This window comes from Myxine glutinosa, chromosome 1 (genome assembly GCF_964187855.1).
Source record: "Myxine glutinosa chromosome 1, kmMyxGlut1.1, whole genome shotgun sequence".
Classification (NCBI taxonomy): Eukaryota; Metazoa; Chordata; class Myxini; order Myxiniformes; family Myxinidae; genus Myxine; species Myxine glutinosa.
The window spans coordinates 40,848,126-40,867,599 of NC_136261.1; positions in this window are offsets into that span (position 1 = coordinate 40,848,126).

The following is a 19,474-nucleotide window of genomic DNA, read 5'->3' on the forward strand; positions in this document are numbered from 1 at the left end:
GAACCGAGAGATGATCCTGACAGATTTTATTCCGGTTTTTTGTGCCACAGCGGCAGCACTCAGCGGCAGCTCCCAGACTCTGTCATGAGGTCTTTCACTCGCAGCAGCTTGGCATCAACAAAACGTTGAACGAGTCCCCTATTATTCAAGCTGTTTTCCAGGAAGGGGTTGTAGCATAGGGGCTCATTCAACAACATTTCCATGTTGTATGTTGCCATTTCACGGGAAAAGGACAGGGCTTGCCAGGCGTTCATCACCCCTTGGTAAAAGGTGGGCAGCAAGGATGAATCGATTTGATGAGGGTTCATCAAGAAAAGTTCTCGGTCGTAACCCAGCTTGCATGTAAGCTGCAATATGCAGTTAGCCAGAGGCCTCCAGAGTAGGGCTTCATCTCCATATACAAGTTGGCGCACGATATGAAGCCGGAAGACCATAATCCGGCTGCGGATATCAATAAGACCTTGGCCACCTTCAGTGAGTGATAAGTATGCCACGGGGGGTTGGAGCCAGTGTTTCCCGCTCCAGAAAAAGTCGACAATGCTCTTTTGCAGTGTAATAAGAAGGCTCCCGGGCGGTTGTAGCATATCATCTTATGCCATAGCATAGAAGGCGACAAGATTGTTAATGACGAGAGTTCTTCCGCGGTACGAAAGTTGAGAAAGAAGTCCTTTCCAGCAGGCCAGTTTTGCCATTACCTTGTCCGGTAATCCCACCCAGTTCTGCTGCTCAAAGGTGTTGTCTCCTAGGAAAATACCGAGGTATTTAATGCCACTTTTCTGCCAGTTCACTCCTCCTGGTAGGACAATTGGCGGGCAATCTCCAGGTCCTATCCAAAGGGCTTCACTCTTCTTCCAGTTTACCTGGCCTGAACAAGCCTGACAATATGTCTTTAGTGCCTGAGCCACCGCAGTGACGTCAGCACTATTTTTTATATAAATACAGACATCATCTGCATAGGCAGAGACTTTTAGCGGTGTGGTAAGAATTGATCCAGTGAAGCCAGAAATGTGCGTACGTAATTGGAGCAGAAGAGGTTCGATGGCAAGAGAGTATAAAAGTCCAGATAGTGGGCAACCTTGCCGTACTCCCCGTTGAACAGCAATGGGGCTACACAATACTTGATTAATTTTAAGACACTGGATATATTACAATACAAAAGTTTAACGTACGAGATAAAAATAGGTCCAAACCCAAAATTCTCTAAAACTCTAAAAAGGTACATGTGGTCAATACAGTCAAAAGCTTTTCCTTGGTCAATGAAAAACAGACCAACATTCATATTAAAATTGTTACAAAACCGAATGGTATCACGGTTAAGAAAGATATTATTAAAAATAGTACGTCCAGGAATACAAAAGGATTGATGTTCTCCTATTAGTACATTCATAAAAGGTTTCATTCGATTAGACAAGGCTTTGGCTAAAATTTTATAATCCGTACATAAAACAGAAATAGGACGCCAGTTCTCTATAAGTTGAGTGTCCGCTTTCTTAGGAATTAAGGTGGTGACTGCTCTCCGGCAAATCCACGGCAGTTGTCCATCCTCTAAACATTCATTCAATACCGGCAGTAGGTGAGGTCCAATGGCGTCCCCAAAAAACTGGAAAAATTCACTAGTCAGCCCATCCAGTCCAGGGGCTTTATCAGGTTCCAAGGCCTTCAAGGCAGCGGTGAGCTCAGGTAACCGAAGAGGATCCTCCAACTGCTGCTTCTGATCCTCCGCCAATGTTGGAAGGTTAGAAACAAGTTCCGATATTGCATCCTGGTTAATGTCATGCCGCATAAACCGTTGTTTAAAATTTTTCCGGGCACATTCCCTGATTCTGCCATCTTCATAAAGGAGTTCCCCATCATGGAGCAAGTGTGTAATCATTGACGAAGAGGCCCCCCTTTTAAGGCTGAAGAAGAATTTGGTTGGAGCATCAAGGTCGTGTATGCACCTCATCTTCAGGTGCAATAAAGCATTTTGTGCTCGCCTTTCGGATATGGAATTCAGTAAGGCCGTTTTTCCATGAATTTGTTGCCTCATTCCCTGGTAGCTCACACTTGCAGTTCCCTGAAGCTGTTCCTGTAATTCCAGGATTTCATCTTCAAGTAGGGTTGTGGTTTTTCTTTCCTCTTGAACACCATACGCACGATATTGTTGGCAGAACAGTCTGATGTGCGTTTTGGCATTATCCCACCATTGTCTGAGGTTTGAGAAATTCCCTTGGGAGGCAACTAGAATATTCCAAATTTCTGGAGAAATGTCCTTAAAGGTACTATCATCAAGTAAGTTGTTATTAAATTTCCAAAAAGCACTCTTGTGTTTCGGGCAGGGGGCAGAAATTTTGAGAAATGTTGCGCTGTGGTCCGAGAATCCTGATGGGCAAATTTTGGATGACAGAACGAGGCGTTCAAGTGGAGGATTAATATAAAACTTGTCCAAGCGAGCAAGTACAATATTACCCTGAATGCATCGACACCATGTGTATTGCCTGATTGATGGGTGCTGTACCCGCCATATATCTGTCAAATTCATTTGTTTTAAAAATTTGGTGAGAGGGATTGTGGAGGCAGGATGGGGCTCTGCACTGTTCCTGTCTAGTTGGGGTTGAAGGGTGCAATTAAAATCTCCACCAATACAAACATGATTGTCTTGGTTTTTTAGGGCGTTTTGGCTGTCGAGGGACGTTAGGTGTGTCCCAAGGGCATTAAAAAAAACTCGCCGAGCTACAGGCGTACTTGGGGCATAGATATTAAAAATAGTATAGAATTTTCCACAGTAGTGGAATTCTAGGGATGCTAGGGATCCCTTGTGTATTTCGTCGAATTTAAGCGATGAAGGCAAAAAGGAGGGGCTAAGAATTATTGCGACACCGCCTTTGCGGGAGTCACCGTTACTAAAAAAGGACAGGCCGGGGAAGAGCCTACACCATTCTGCGACACAGCAGTCGTTGGCATGGGTCTCTTGTAAAGGGCAATGTCAACTTTCTTCTGTAATAAAAAATCCCTTACTTGAACTTTACGGACAGAGCTACATCCTCCGTTAATATTCAGGCTACAAATGGAAAAACTCATTACAGCTACAAGGAGGAGTGACCACCACTCAATTTTTTGATAGCAGTTCATTCTTAGCTTTTTGCAACCACTTCTTTAAACGGTGACGTTGGGAGGAATTGAAATTAAAAACGTGGGGCCGTTTTACCATCAGTCTAGCGGAATGTATAAAATCAGGTAGCTCCGGAAAAAAGGTTTCTATAACAACATTCCTTTTTCGGAATGTGTCCTTAAGAAACCTTTTTATCTCGGAGGGAGGGATTGGAGGGGTTTCTTCTTCCTTAAGGCTACCACATTCACTAACAGAGTCATCTATATCAGATGGCTCAGATGGTGTGTCACACTGGTTTTCATCATTTATCTCCTCACCGTCATCACATCCCTCCACGTTATTGGATGGGGCATAGTCCATAGAGGGAGGGGACGGGGAGGGAGAGAAATGAGCCATCTTCAGGGGAGGGGGGGGAGGGGGGGGTACTAATTTATGCGGTTCAACCATATCAGTTTCTAGGTCAGTAGACAAGGGCGAGGATTCATCCACATCTATGTCCTCCAATACAGAGAAACGATTTTCTGTGACGAGGGACAAATCTAGGGCAGAGAGGAGGAGCTGTCGGTTTTCAGTTGTAGGTTTTTTAAAGAGATGACCGTTTTCATCTGTTGTTTGCAGATGTCTTTTTCCTTTTGGGCAGACTAATTGAAACTCGTCCTGGTTAGTGGGAAGAGATTGCAAGGGTTTGGGGGGAGGGGGGGGGGGGGGGAGGACGTGATCATCAGGAGGGGATTCCCATCGGCTACCACGGCGAGAGAGGTAGGATCAGTTATAGCAGGCAACAAGCTGTGATTGGACGATATCGCCTGGGGGGTGAGGTCTATCGTTAACAGGAGAAGGCTGCAATTAGATCCTTCAGTAGAGGGAGGGGCCCCTGTTTCAAGGGGAGGGGAAGGGGGTACGGCGGGGGGGTTTGGATCGGTGGTAGGAGGGCTTGGGTCGGTGGTAGACAGATTGGGATCAGTGGTGGTAAGGCTTGGGTCGATGGTGGGAAGGTTCGGGTCGGTGGTGGGAGGGCTTGGTTCGGCGGCGGGAAGGCTTGGTTCGGTGGTGGGAGGGTTTGGTTCGGTGGTGGGAAGGCTTGGGTCGGTGGTGGAAGGGATTGGATCGGTGGTGGGAAGGTGGGGGGGTTGCTTATTCCCGGTTCGGAGGGGAGGTTGTACTTGTGGAGAATTCTCTTTTCGGGGGCAGTCATGCTTAACATGCCCAAATTGTCCGCAGCCAAAACATTTTAGAACGTTGGTGGACACGTACACTGTATATTCGTTCTGTTGACGTTTTAATTTTATTATAAGGTTTAAATCCTTCTGGGAATTTTTTAAAATCATAAACACTTGCCGCTGGAATGAAACCACGTGCCTTACATCGTTGTTTCGTGACCCGAAGGGAATCATGGAGATACGAGACACGATGGTACCGTATCGGGACAACTCTTTAATTAGTACATCGTCGGATACAAATGGGGGGCAATTGGATATCACGACTTTTATCGCTGGGCTATCTAGTGGGGAAATCATAACAAATAAATCTGGATCGATTGTCAAACCCTGTTCAACAATTTGTGGGACACAATCCACGTCGGACAAAAAAATAACGATCCGCTTGTTCATCCGCGAAGCGGAAACAACCTTGTCGATCCCGACAACACGACCGGTTGCGAGGACAACGTCCTCGACACTAACCTCACGTTCCGGAGGTACACAAAAGAACCCGTGCTTACGGGTCAGGCTCTGAAAGGCCGTAAATCGAGATAGTGCAGCTGCCATGCTGGAACAGCTGCACTTACACCCCCTCCCCAACTCGGGGAGGGTGAATATATAATATAATCTTCCCTACCCGAACTCCGGGAATGGGAAGTAATCAGACCTCTCCGATTTCCCTAACTTCGGAAAAGGGAGGCAACAAAACAAACTGAAGGAAAGATAAACGAAAGGAAAAAAAGGAAATAGAGGTTTAAGATGAAGGAGCAAACACCGATCGGGCGACGCCCAAAAACGGCGAACCCTTACCAGCGATCACCCTGTGCTCTCCGGCTCTCTCTCCCGTCTCAACGTATATGGGAATCGCCAGGTAGACTCCACGAACAGGCACAAGGACACAGAGGGGGGAAACGGGGGGGGGGGGGGGGAGGAATGGAGCAACAACACAAAGCACTCACAGGCCTCCACAAGCAGACGCCATGACAGTACAACCAGCATACAAACGGCCAGCAGGTGGCGACAGAGAGAGAGAGAGAGAGACTTTTTATGTCCTTTTATTACAAAAGTATAAAATGAAGATTTTTTACAGTCAAAACAAAATAAACAAAACAGTTACATGCAATTTTACCATCGGGGAAGTCAAAACCAACAAACCGTTAAGCTACCAAAAAAACACAGAAGGATATTTAATAAAGACTAGAGAGAAAGCACCAAATGACCCTCAGATATTTCACAAAAATCCTTTACACACCACATTCTTTCAAAAAGTTCAAGTTGGCTGGAAAGCGAATAACAGTAAAAATCAAGTTTTATCCGGCTCTCGCAAAAAGCTCTGAGCATTGCTACAGTATCTGTACTGTACAAGTCATTCTTTATCTTTGATTTTCTGGTTTTGTAAATTGCCAATTTTGCTTGGGAGATAAAGAAGTTTGCAAGAATTGTTGCTTGGATGTTTAAGGGGCCACTTGGCCCTAAAATAAACATTGGAAAATTGAAATCAATGGAAAGACGTGCAAATAGCACTTTCAAGAAAACAAAGAGAGGAGTTAAACGACTGCATTGAATATACGCATGGGCCAAGGTTTCTCTCTGTCCACAAAAGGGACACTGATCACTTGTCGCTTGTGAAAAGCGGTGAATGAGAGAGTTTGTGGGTATTATCCAATGTGCGATTCTCCATTGGAGATCACCAACACGTTTTGGCACAGGATTTTTATAATACCATCCCCAGTTTGGGGAGAAAGGAGGAGTGTGTGGCAGGACTGCAGACCACTTACAAGGTGCTGGGGAAGACAAGGAGGGGAAAAGAGCTTTTAAACATTGGAAATATAAGGTTTTGCGGTTACCACTGGAAGAGGAAAAGGAACGGCCAAAATTTATTGGCTCCAAGTTTTCAGAGGCCGACAAAAGAAGGTTGGGGAAAGGAGAGAGGCTCGGCTCAGAGGGAGGTACAGGACCAACCAACCAAGGTTGGGAGGTACCGTAGGCATGAAGCAACACCCTTAGACATCTGTCTAGTTGGCGAGATGATCTGACGCCAGTCGCCAAGGCAATAGCAGCAACACTTAGCCACTTGTCATTTGCATTGTCTCTAAGGTGGCACACTTTGGTTATTGATGCAGCCACAAACTTTTGAATGAAGGCCCTGCTGCTTCCAAAACCTTCAAAAAGTGAGTTGCAAAACAGTGGCTCGTTGAAGAACATGGATCTCTCGTACATAGTACGATCCCGATGGCTTTTGAGAGCTTGCCATGCATTTAACAAACTTCGGTAGAAAGAGGGGAGTGAAGAGAGATCAAACATTGTCAAGTCCATCAGGAAAAGCTCCTTAGCATGACCGAAATTCTCAAAACGACCCAAAATGCAGCATGCAAGTTGCCTCCAAAGCACAACAGGCTCGTGCAAAATGGACCATATCGTACGTAGACGAAAAGCCATGATTCGGCATTTTACATTGACAAGTCCTTGACCACCCTCAGGTATCGGCAAATTTAATCTTTCCGGTCGTAGCCAATGCATTCCAGACCAGAAGAAATGAGTGACGCTCTTCTGTATTCCGTCGATTAACCCAGCAGGTGGTTGCAGAGCCAAGACCTTGTGCCACAGAATGGAGGTAACCAGGTTGTTTATGACCAATACTCTGCCACGGTAAGACAATTGGCGGAGTAGGCCTTTCCATTTTATTAAAAGCAGTTCAATGCGTTCAGGCAAACCTTTCCAGTTATGCCTGATGAAATCTCCAGGACCTAGAAAAACTCCCAAAAACTTGATCCCATCTCTTCTCCAAGCAATATTTGCGGGGAGAAGCGGGGGTGAAGGGGGGGGGGGGGTGGGGAGAATGGGGGGTGGGAAAGGGATTCGAGCCACAGTGCCTCAGTCTTTCTCCAATTGATTTTTGCTGACGAGGCTCTGTTAAAAAGTGCTAAAGCATGCATCATCTTAGCAATATCATCAGAGTTTTTGATACACACACATATATCATCAGCGTAGGCAATAGTCTTTATAGTGTGGTTTAAACCTCTCACAGTGAAACCAGTCAAAGACTTTCGAAGCGTGTTTAAGAGGGGTTCAAGGGAAAGGGTGTACAAAGCACCTGACAGTGGGCAGCCCTGCCTAACACCTCTTTTAATACAAAAGGGGGGCACAAGCTCATTATTTATGTTTAGCAGGGCAGATACGTTTGAATAACACATATGTATACATGATAAAATAAAGGGTCCAAAACCAAATCGATTTAAGACTTCGGACAAGTATTCATGCGAAACGTAATCAAAAGCCTTCTCCTGATCTAGGAAAACAAGGCCAACACTTTCATGATGAATATCACAAACATCAATCAAATCGTGAATAACAGAAATACTGTCATGGATATTACGACCAGGAACACAATAACTTTGGTCCATGTCTACAATGTTCTTTAGGAAGGGTGAAAAACGTAAGGCAATAGCTTTGGAAAAGATCTTGTAATCAGTACATAGTAGTGATATTGGCCTCCACTGGGAGATGAGTAAAGGGTCGCCTTTCTTTGGAAGCAAGGTAAGTACTGCTCTTCTGCAGCTCAGCGGGAGTTCCTTCTTTTCGAGGCTTTCCTGGAAGACTGATAGCAGTTCAGGGCCAATTAGGTCCCAGAAAGATTCGAAAAATTCTGACGGTAGACCGTCGATGCCAGGTGATTTCCCTTTGCCAAGGCTCTTTAATGCGATGGAGAGTTCCTCAAGTGTGAGTGGTTTCTCCAGGCTCTGCCTTTGCTCTGGGGTTAAGGTGGAAACACCGTCAAATAAGTGAGAGACACCATTTAGGTCAACTTCTTTTGTTTTGTAAAGGTTGGAGAAAAAGAGTCTAGCTTCCCTCTTGATTCCTTCAGGGTGAGTGATGACAGAATTATCAGGGCGTTTTAGAGCAGTAATTTGGGGGTGAGGAGCCTTCGATTCAAAATCAAAGAAGTATCGGGTTGGCGTGTCCAAAAGGTTGAGCTGCTGAAACCGTAATCTTTTTAATGCCCCTTGGGTTTGGTTCTCAATTATTGTATTAAGGAAAGCTTTCTTTTCTTTCAGTCTCAGTTCTTGTTGGGGAGAAGAGTGAGTTTTTAAATTTGTTTGAATTTGTAGAATTTCCTTTTCTAAAGTAGCCTTTGTTCTACGTTCCTCTTGTGTTCTTAGGAAACAAAATTGTTGACAAAATCCTCTACATTGGGCCTTTATGTTGTCCCACCACAAACGCTGATCTGTAAACTGGTGTTTTTGATTTAATAGAACAGACCATACGTCTTTCAAAGCAGCCCTAAAGGAGGGGTTTTCTAAGATGGTGACATTAAGCTTCCAGAAAGAATGGCGATTCAAGGACAGATGTGAATGGTAATTCACAGTAATTAAATGGTGATCTGAAAAACCAGAAGGCAAAATTCCAGTGGTAGGGGAGAGATTAAAAAATGGTGAATTTATATAGATCCGGTCGAGCCTAGCTAGGGATACTTGGTTGTTTGTGATCTTGCTCCAGGTAAATTGATGCGTCGTGGGATTTTGTTGCCGCCAAAGATCCTGAAGCTTAAAATCCCTTATTATCTCTGCTAATAATTTAGCTGGTCCGGGATGGGGCTCCGCACCGTTCCTATCTAGGTTTGGTTGTAGAGTGCAGTTAAAGTCACCTGCCATTACAATACACCTGTGCAGGTCTATTTGCCTCATATAAGGCCCTAATCTAGCGTAGAAGCGTTGCCGCTCAGTGCTATTTGAAGGGGCATAAACGTTCAACAAAGTAAAATTTGTGTTATTAATAACAAATTCTAGGGAGGCTAGATGCCCCGGGATTATGTTTTTAAAGGAAAGTTTTGATGGATGGAAATGGGGATTCAAAAGAAAAGCCACTCCCGCAGTTCGGGAATTGGAATCACTAAAAAAAATTGGTCGTTTTCATCATCCGGTTCCATTCTGCATGGGATGCTGGCGTAGTGTGGGTTTCCTGTAAGAAAAGTACGTCTAAAGTTTTCTGTAGTGCAAGGTTCACCACTTGGAGTTTGCGCAGCTGACTCGCGCCACCATTTATATTTAAGCTTCCAAATCTCATTTTTTTTGTTCATCTTTTGCTCTCACAATGTACCTTTTCAGCCTGCTGCATTGGGCTTCTGTGAAATGGTGGTCGCTCGGCCGGCGGATGATGTTCCTTGCCGTGTCGATAAACCCGTGCAGGTCAGAGAAGTGATCTTTAATGTCTACGTGTCTCTTTCTAAAAGTGTGGTTGAGGAATTTCAATATTTGGGCTGGTAAGACGTTGGATTCGCTTGTTGTAGGGAACTCCTCAATTTCATAAGATTCCTCATCTGACATGTCGGAACCACTGTCTGGGAAACTTTCAATTCCTGGTTCTTGGGGCTCTGAGGTAACTTGTGCTGTGCAGGTGTCATCCTGCTCCATATTAATAGGAGCAGGAGGGGGTAGTGGAATTGAAGGAGCTTCGGGTAGTGGGAGGGGTGCGGGGGAAACCGTCGCCGGTTTGACAGTTTGAGGTTCTCCATCAGTTTTACCAATGTGCTCAGGCATGTTATGTAAGACCGCCAGCACAGGTACTGCTGGGGTTAGAATATTTTCATTGTGCTCAGAAATTGGAGCCGCTGGAAGTACGATCAGGTTTTCTGCTATCACGTTTCCTCCTATTTTTACGATCGGATCTTGATGCACTTCGGCATCATTCACAGAAGGACACGGAACAGCTTTAATTTTCCCTTGAGGAGGGATGTAATTCACCTCCGTTGCATTGTGGGGGAAAGTCTCAGGTAAGGGCTGGGGATCGACATTCTCATGCATGAGCAGTTCGTACCGGTTGCTGGTAGTAGTTTGGTCGGACAGAGGCATTCCCGCAATGTTTGACTGAAAAACTACCACCTTTTCGTTACGAGGTGTAACTGAATCCTGGGGTGTTTTTCTCTTCCTTAATGAGGAAACAAGTGTAAACCCATCCCAGATGTTCATGTTCGTATTATCAGCGGTCGTTAAATTTGGTACGATGTCATCTGAGACAGTAGTTGGGGGAGTTTGCCCGTCAGTGTTGGGAGGTAGTGGGGGATCTGAGACGGTAGTTGGGGTAGTTTGTCCGTCAGTGTTGGGAGGTGGTGGGGGATCTGGGACAGTAGTTGGGGTAGTTTGTCCGTCAGTGTTGGGAGGTGGTGGGGGGTCAGGGACAGTAGTTGGGGTAGTTTGTCCGTCAGTGTTGAGAGGTAGAGGGGGCACAGTATTGTCTAGAGAGCCTGTCTGCTCGATCACAGAGGGTGCAGTTCGGGGACAGAAACGTTTTAAATGTCCGAACTTTCCACAAGTGAAGCATTTTAATGTCTCGGTTGACGCATATACTTGGTAGTCGTGATCTTTTATACGGAATTTAATTACCACGTTTAATACTTTGTCCACGTTGGATGTGGGAAGTACAATGTATGCCTGGCATCGGAAAGACATGACGTGCTTCGCCTGTTCACTCCGACAGCCCAGCGGCAGCATTTTGATCTGGGACACGACTGTACCATAGCGCGATAGTTCCGCTAACAGCGACTCATTTTTTACAAACGGGGGGACGTTGGATAGGAGTATTTTGACAGCTGGGGTATCGAGTGGGGAAACTAAGACGAAATGTCCATTGTCTGTGGACAGACCAGCCGCGACAACCTCATGCACGAGGCTTTCCTCGGCTAAAAAAACAACGCTACGTTTATTCATCCGTGACGCTGCACGGATCTTTTCCATTCCAATGATCTATCTATAATTCCACTAATCTCTGTATGTGTGTTTGTTTGTTTGTTTGTTTGTCTGTGACCGCTGTTTCTCGACAACCACGGGTCCGATATACTTTAAACTTGCCAGGTATATTGCTGGGGACCCGAGGATGTGCCTTTTCAAGGTTTCATATTAATCGGACAATTACTTACCGAGCTATGTCCAAAAAACGATTCAACCAATCAGAGAGCAGCGAGCTATCGCGTGTGCCGAACGTGGCGAACACACTCTGCCTCGGACGGCACATTTGAGAGCGTATTCATTTATTTCACGTTGGAAAACTATGTTGCCGTTAAACTATGTTTTAAAACTAATTAAAACTACTATCTATAATTCCACGGGTCCGATAAAAAACACCGTACTCGCAAGCCGTTCGCTTTGGACCAAACCATTTCATGTAAATAGAGGGGGGGGATTGTCACCACTCGCAAGCCGTTCGCTTTGGACCAAACCATTTCATGTAAATAGAGGGGGGGGGATATAATTTTAGATATATATATAGTACGGGCATGCCCTAGTATTCCCAATAGCAATAACAATGTGTTCCACACTAACCTCATCGGGAGGAACGCACACCACGCCATGCTTCCGTGTGAGAGCTTCGAAAGCCGCATACGGGGAACGTGTCGACATTTTACTAATTCAAATTACCCGGGCTAAGCCGAGTTGGGGTCGGGGGAAAAGGAAGGGGTCGGGGGAAAAAGGGGAGTGGTCGGGTACAGTTTTCTGTAAAGCAAGGGGGAAAAAAACCGCAAAGAAAACGCCACTCGGCATGTACCAGCACGAGAAAACGAACGCGGTAAAACACACCTCTTAATGAGGAAAGGGGCGAAAACCCATCGCAACTCCTTAGAGTGTCGATAGGAATACGACTCACCCATCGACCTCACCGAAAGGTGTGGGCTCTCTCTCTCTCTGTATCTCAGAGGAAAAAAGTAGAAAAAGCTAGAAGAGAAAGAAAAAGAGTCGAGACAGCAACACATGCGAGGAATGTACTAGGGGGGAAGGGAGGGGTGTGGGGGGGGGGAAGGGAGGGGTGTGGGGGGGGGGGAGCGGGCAGAGGGAGGGTAGAACGGGTAGGATAGAACGGGTAGGATGAGGAGTTGCAGCAGCGGGTTGTTGAACTGGGGTGGTGGGGGCAGACAGAGAGTAGGCAAACGTGAGGATAAGAAGAAAAGTGGAAGAACAGAAATTAAGAAAAGACAACGAGCAAGGGGGGGGGGGGGGGTAGAAGGATCAAAGGTTGGAGCAGCTCACACCTCACCACACATGCACGGCTGCCATCTTGCCACGCCCAACAGCTAACGGCCAGCAGGGGGCGAGAGAGAGAGAGAGAGAGAGAGAGAGATGGTCCATGGGGGGTACTCTGACCACAACGACCATGCGCTGCCCTGACAAATCTGGGCAGTAGGGAATAATGGGGAAGATTTGGCCCTCGACTTGCATTGGGGGTACCACCACCACGAAGAGACAGCCCCGATCGTTCTTTCTTGTGAATTTACTTCGTCTAGCTGGGATATCCCTTCTACAAACAGAAAGCATAAGTAAGTATTTATGCGACCAAAATAAATGGTTTAGCCTTTTTGACTTGCAGTGAACAAATCCATTTGTGAATTTGTCTGTCCTTTGTTATAATTCCCTTTTTCAGCATGTTACGAGTACGGAATTTAATTATATTACAATGTACTATTTTGCTGCCATTTCTGTTTTTTTCTCTGTTTGAATGTTTTTGATCGGTTGAATAAAACCATTTACGATTAACTACTACTACTCCTCCTCCTCCTACTACTACTACTACAACTACTACTACTACGACTACTACTACTACTACTACTACTACTACTACTACTACTATGACAACAGCACATTCCCATGAGGCCATGATCGTGGCCAACAGCACGTTCCTGTAAGGCTACAATCATGGCCAACAGCATGTTTCCATGAGACCACGATCGTGGCCAAGAGCAGTAGTACACACTACCGGTCAAAAGTTTTAGAACACCTCAATTTTCCAGTTTTTATTGAAATTTATGCAGTTTAATGTCCAGTGAATAACCTAAAATGGTACAAAGGTAAGCAGTAAACTGCTCGAGGTTAACAAAAAAGGTTAGGTTAGCAAAAACGGGAAAATAATGTAAATTGTACCGTTATATTGCAAAAAAAGGCCTTCTTCAGGGAACAAGTAATGGGTTAGCAACTTACAGCTGTTCTGCAGCAATGTAAGTAAATTAAATTGCAAACAATTCCGACAGGTGTCCCAACCTCTGCTGATCACTTGATTACAAACCCCCTGTCTGTATAAAAGCAGTATTGGAACAGACTGTTATTACACCCTCTGAAGCACTATTTGGACAATATTGCACTGCACGAAGTAGTATATTGGAAACTGGAGGAAACTCTGACAGGAAGAGGTCTGGCAGACTCAAAGCCACAACAGAATCAGAAGACAAGTTACTGAGAGTAAACGGCTTGCGTGATAGGTGGCTCACAGGGCAACAGCTTCAAGCACAGCTTAACACTCATCAAAGTAAGCAAGTCTCAGTTTCAACTGTGAAGAGAAGACTTCGAGCTGCAGGTTTGACAGGTCGAGTGGCAGTAAGAAAGCCATTGCGAAGATGGCAAAATAAGAAAACGAGGCTTGCCTGGGCCATGAAGCACTGCCAGTGGACTACTGAGGACTGGAAGAAGGTCTTATGGACCGATGAATCAAAATTTGAAATCCTTGGTTCATCACGCAGGGTTTTTGTACGCCATCGAGGAGGCAAAAGGATGGTTCCTCAGTGTGTGACACCAACTGTCAAACATGTAGGAGGAAGCGTGATGGTCTGGGGCTCTATTGCTGGATCCAGAGTTGGCGTGTTTGTTCAGTTCAGGAAAGTTTAATGAGTAAATTGTTGAAAAGAAAGTTTTTTCCTATAGTTTGGATGGTTCGGGCAATTTTAATGAGTAAATATGTGAAAATGAAAGTTTTGTTTCCTATTGCTTCGTCGGTTCAGGTGAGTTTAATGAGTAAAGTAGTGAAAATGAAAAAAAATTCCTATTGTTTTGTCGGTTCAAGTAAGTATAATGATTAAATTTGTGAAATGTATGTTTTTTCCTATTGTTTGGTTGAGGTAATTTTAATGAGTAAATCAGTGAAAATGAAAGTTGTGTTCCCATTGGTCGGTTGAGGGAAGTTTACTGAGTAAATATGTGAAAATGAAAGTTTTGTTTCCCATTGTTTCATCAGTTCAGGTGAGTTTAATGAGTAAATTTGTGAAAATGAAAGTTTTTTTCCTATTGTTTGGTCAGATCAAGAGACGTCAATGAGTAAATTCGTGAAATTGAAAGTTTTGTTTCCTATTGATTGGACGGTTCAGGTAAGTTTAATGAGTAAATTATTGAAATGAAAGTTTTTTCCCGATTGTTTGGTCAGTTCAGGTAAGTTCAATGAGTAAATTATTGAAAAGAAAGTTTTTTCCAAAAGTTTTGATGGTACAGGTCATTTTAATGAGTAAATTTATGAAAATGAAAGTATTGTTTCCCAATTGTTTGGTCGGTTCAGTTGAGTTTAATGAGTAAATTTGTGAAAATGAAAGTTTTGTTTCCGATTGTTTGGTCGGTTCAGGTGAGTTTAATGAGTAAGTTTGTGAAAAAGAAAGTTTTGTCAACCATTGTTTGGTCGGTTCAGGTAAATTTAATGAGTAAAGGAGTGAAAATGAATGTTTTGTTTCCTATTGTTTGGTCGGTCGGTATAGGTGAGTTTAATGAGTACATTAGTGAAAATGAAAGTATTGTTTCCGATTGTTTGGTCGGATCAGGTGAGTATAATGAGTAAATTAGTAAAAAATGAAAGTTTTGTTTCCCATTGTTTGGTCGGTTCAGGTGAGTTTAATGAGTAAATTTGTGAAAATGAAAGTTTTGTTTCCCATTGTTTGTTCGGTTCAGGTAAGTGTAATGAGTAAATTTGTGAAAATGAATGTTTTGTTTCCTATTGTTTGGTCGGTCGGTAGAGGTGAGTTTAATGAGTACATTAGTGAAAATGAAAGTATTGTTTCCTATTGTTTGTTCCGTTCAGGTGAGTTTAATGAGTAAACTTGTGAAAATGAAAGTTTTGTTTCCGATTGTTTGGTCAGTTCAGGTGAGTTTAATGAGTAAATTAGTGAAAATGAAAGTTTTGTTTCCGATTGTTTGGTCAGTTCAGGTGAGTTTAATGAGTAAATTAGTGAAAATGAAAGTTTTGTTTTCTATAGTTTGGTCGGTTTATGTGAGTTTAATGAGTAAATTTGTGAAAATTAAAGTTTTTTTAACCATTGTTTGGTCGGTTAACGTAAATTTAATTAGTCAAGTAGTGAAAATGAACGTTTTTGTCCTCATTGTTTGGTCGGTTCAGGTGAGTTTAATGAGTAAATTAATGAAAATGAAAGTTTTATTTCCTCTTGTTCGTCAGTTCAGGTGAGTTTAATGAGTAAATTTGTGAAAATGAAAGTTTTTTCCTATTGTTTGGTCGGTTCAAGTGAGTTTAATGATTAAATTAGTGAAAATGATAGTTTTCTTTCCATCGTTTCGTTGGTTCAGGAAAGTTTACTGCATAAATTAGTGAAAAAGAAAGTTGTGTTCTCATTGGTCGCTTGAGGTACGTTTACTGAGTAAATATGTTAAGTGAAAGTTATGTTTCCTATTGTTTAGTCGGTTCAGGTGAGTTTAATGAGTAAATTTGTGAAAATGAAAGATTCTTTCATATTGTTTGGTCAGTTCAGGTGAGTTTAATGAGTAAATTTGTGAAAATGAAAGTTTTGTTTACCATTGTTTGGTCGGTTCAGGTAAGTTTAATGAGTAAATTTGTGAAAATGAAAGTTTTGTTTCCGATTGTTTGGTCGGTTCAGGTGAGTTTAATGAGTAAATGAGTGAAAATGAAAGTTTTAGCCCTCATTGTTTGGTCGGTTCAGGTGAGTTTAATGAGTAAATTAGAGAAAATGAAAGTTTTGTTCCCAATTTATTATTTGGTCGGTTCAGGTGAATTAAATGAGTAAATTTGTGAAAACGAAAGTTTTTTTCCCATTGTTTGGGCGGTTCAGTTAAGTGTAACGAGTAAATTCGTGAAAATGAAAGTTTTGCTTCCCATTGTTTGGTCGGTCGGTATAGGTGAGTTTAACGTCGGTCGGTATAGGTGAGTTTCATTAGCGAAAATGAAAGTATTGTTTCCGATTGTTTGGTCGGTTCAGGTGAGTTTAATGAGTAAATTAGAGAAAATGAAAGTTTTGTTTCCAAATTGTTTGGTCGGTTCAGGTGAATTTAATGAGTAAATTAGTGAAAATGAACGTTTTTGTCCTCATTGTTTGGTCGGTTCAGGTGAGTTTAATGAGTAAATTAGTGAAAATGAAAGTTTTGTTTCCGATTGTTTGGTCAGATCAGGTAATTTTAATGAGTAAATTTATGAAAATGAAAGTTTTGTTTCCCAATTGTTTGGTCGGTTCACGTGAATTTAATGAGTAAATTTGTGAAAATGAAAGTTTTGTTTCCGATTGTTTGGTCGGATCAGGTGGGTTTAATGAGTAAATTAGTAAAAATGAAAGTTTTGTTGTCTCTTGTTTGGTCGGTCGGTATAGGTGAGTTTAATGAGTAAATTTGTGAAAATGAAAGTTTTGTTGACCATTGTTTGGTCGATTCAGGTAGATTTAATGAGTAAAGTAGTGAAAATGAAAGTTTTAGTCCTCATTGTTTGGTCGGTTCAGGTGAGTTTAATGAGTAAATTAGAGAAAATGAAAGTTTTGTTTCCAAATTGTTTGGTCGGTTCAGGTGAATTTAATGAGTAAATTAGTGAAAATGAAAGTTTTGTTTCCGATTGTTTGGTCGGATCAGGTGAGTTTAATGAGTAAATAAGTAAAAATGAAAGTTTTGTTTTCTATTGTTTGGTCGGTTCATGTGAGTTTAATGAGTAAATTTGTGAAAATTAAAGTTTTGTTAACCATTGTTTGGTCGGTTAACGTAAATTTAATGAGTAAAGTAGTGAAAATGAATGTTTTGTTTCCTATTGTTTGGTCGGTCGGTATAGGTGAGTTTAATGAGTACATTAGTGAAAATGAAAGTATTGTTTCCTATTGTTTGTTCCGTTCAGGTGAGTTTAATGAGTAAACTTGTGAAAATGAAAGTTTTAGTCCTCATTGTTTGGTCGGTTCAGGTGAGTTTAATGAGTAAATTAGAGAAAATGAAAGTTTTGTTTCCAAATTGTTTGGTCGGTTCAGGTGAATTTAATGAGTAAATTAGTGAAAATGAATGTTTTGTTTCCTATTGTTTGGTCGGTCGGTATAGGTGAGTTTAATGAGTACATTAGTGAAAATGAAAGTATTGTTTCCTATTGTTTGTTCCATTCAGGTGAGTTTAATGAGTAAACATGTGAAAATGAAAGTTTTAGTCCTCATTGTTTGGTCGGTTCAGGTGAGTTTAATGAGTAAATTAGAGAAAATGAAAGTTTTGTTTCCAAATTGTTTGGTCGGTTCAGGTGAATTTAATGAGTAAATTAGTGAAAATGAAAGTTTTGTTTCCGATTGTTTGGTCGGATCAGGTGAGTTTAATGAGTAAATAAGTAAAAATGAAAGTTTTGTTTTCTATTGTTTGGTCGGTTCATGTGAGTTTAATGAGTAAATTTGTGAAAATTAAAGTTTTGTTAACCATTGTTTGGTCGGTTAACGTAAATTTTATGAGTCAAGTAGTGAAAATGAACGTTTTTGTCCTCATTGTTTGGTCGGTTCAGGTGAGTTTAATGAGTAAATTAGTGAAAATGAAAGTTTTGTTTCCGATTGTTTGGTCGGATCAGCTGAGTTTAATGAGTAAATTAGTAAAAATGAAAGTTTTGTTTCCCATTGTTTGGTCGGTTCAGGTGAGTTTAATGAGTAAATTTGTGAAAATGAATGTTTTGTTGCCTATTGTTTGGTCGGTCGGTATAGGTGAGTTTAATGAGTACATTAGTGAAAATGAAAGTATTGTTTCCTATTGTTTGTTCCGTTCAGGTGAGTTTAATGAGTAAACTTGTGAAAATGAAAGTTTTGTTTCCGATTGTTTGGTCAGTTCAGGTGAGTTTAATGAGTAAATTAGAGAAAATGAAAGTTTTGTTTCCAAATTGTTTGGTCGGTTCACGAGAATTTAATGAGTAAATTTGTGAAAATGAAAGTTTTGTTTCCTATTGTTTGGTCGGTTCAGGTAAGTTTAATGAGTAAATGAGTGAAAATGAAAGTTCTGTTCCCTATTGTTTGGTCGGTTCAGGTACGTTTAATGAGTAAATTTGTGAAAATGAAAGTTTTTTCCCCCATTGTTTGGTCGGTTCAGTTAAGTGTAATGAGTAAATTTGTGAAAATGAAAGTTTTGCTTCCCATTGTTTGGTCGGTTCAGGTAAGTGTATTGAGTAAATTTGTGAAAATGAAAGTTTTGTATCCAATTGTATGGTCGGTTTAGGTGAGTTTCATGAATTCATTCGTGAAAATGAAAGTTGTGTGTACATTGGTCGGTTGAGGTAAGTTTACTGAGTAAATATGTGAAAATGAAAGTTTTGTTTCCTATTGTTTAGTCAGTTCAGGTAAGTTCACTGAGTAAATTCGTGAAATTGAAAGTTTTGTTTCCTATTGGTTGGTCGGTTAAGGTAAGTTTAATGAGTAAATTATTGAAATGAAAGTTTTTTCCCGATTGGTCAGTTCAGGTAAGTTTAATGAGTAAATTATTGAAAAGAACGTTTTTCCCTAAAGTTTTGATGGTTCAGGTAATTTTAATGACTAAATTTATGAAAATGAAAGTTTTGTTTCCCAATTGTTTGGTCAGTTCAGGTGAATTTAATGAGTAAATTTGTGAAAATGAAAGTTTTGTTTCTGATTGTTTGGTCGGATCAGGTGGGTTTAATGAGTAAATTAGTAACAATGAAAGTTTTGTTGTCTTTTGTTTGGTCGGTTCAGGTGAATTTAATGAGTAAATTTGTGAAAATGAAAGTTTTGTTAACCATTGTTTGGTCGGTTCAGGTAGATTTAATGAGTAAAGGAGTGAAAATGAAAGTTTTAGTCGTCATTGTTTGGTCGGTTCAGGTGAGTTTAATGAGTAAAGCAGTGAAAATGAAAGTTTTAGTCCTCATTGTTTGGTCGGTGCAGGTGAGTTTAATGAGTAAATTAGAGAAAATGAAAGTTTTGCTTCCCAATTGTTTGGTCGGTTCAGGTGAATTAAATTAGTAAATTAGTGAAAATGAAAGTTTTGTTTTCTATTGTTTGGTCGGTTCAGGTCAGTTTAATGAGTAAATTTGTGAAAATTAAAGTTTTGTTAACAATTGTTTGGTCGGTTCAGGTAAATTTAATGAGTAAAGCAGTGAAAATGAAAGTTTTAGTCCTCATTGTTTGGTCGGTGCAGGTGAGTTTAATGAGTAAATTAGAGAAAATGAAAGTTTTCTTTCCATCGTTTCCTTGGCT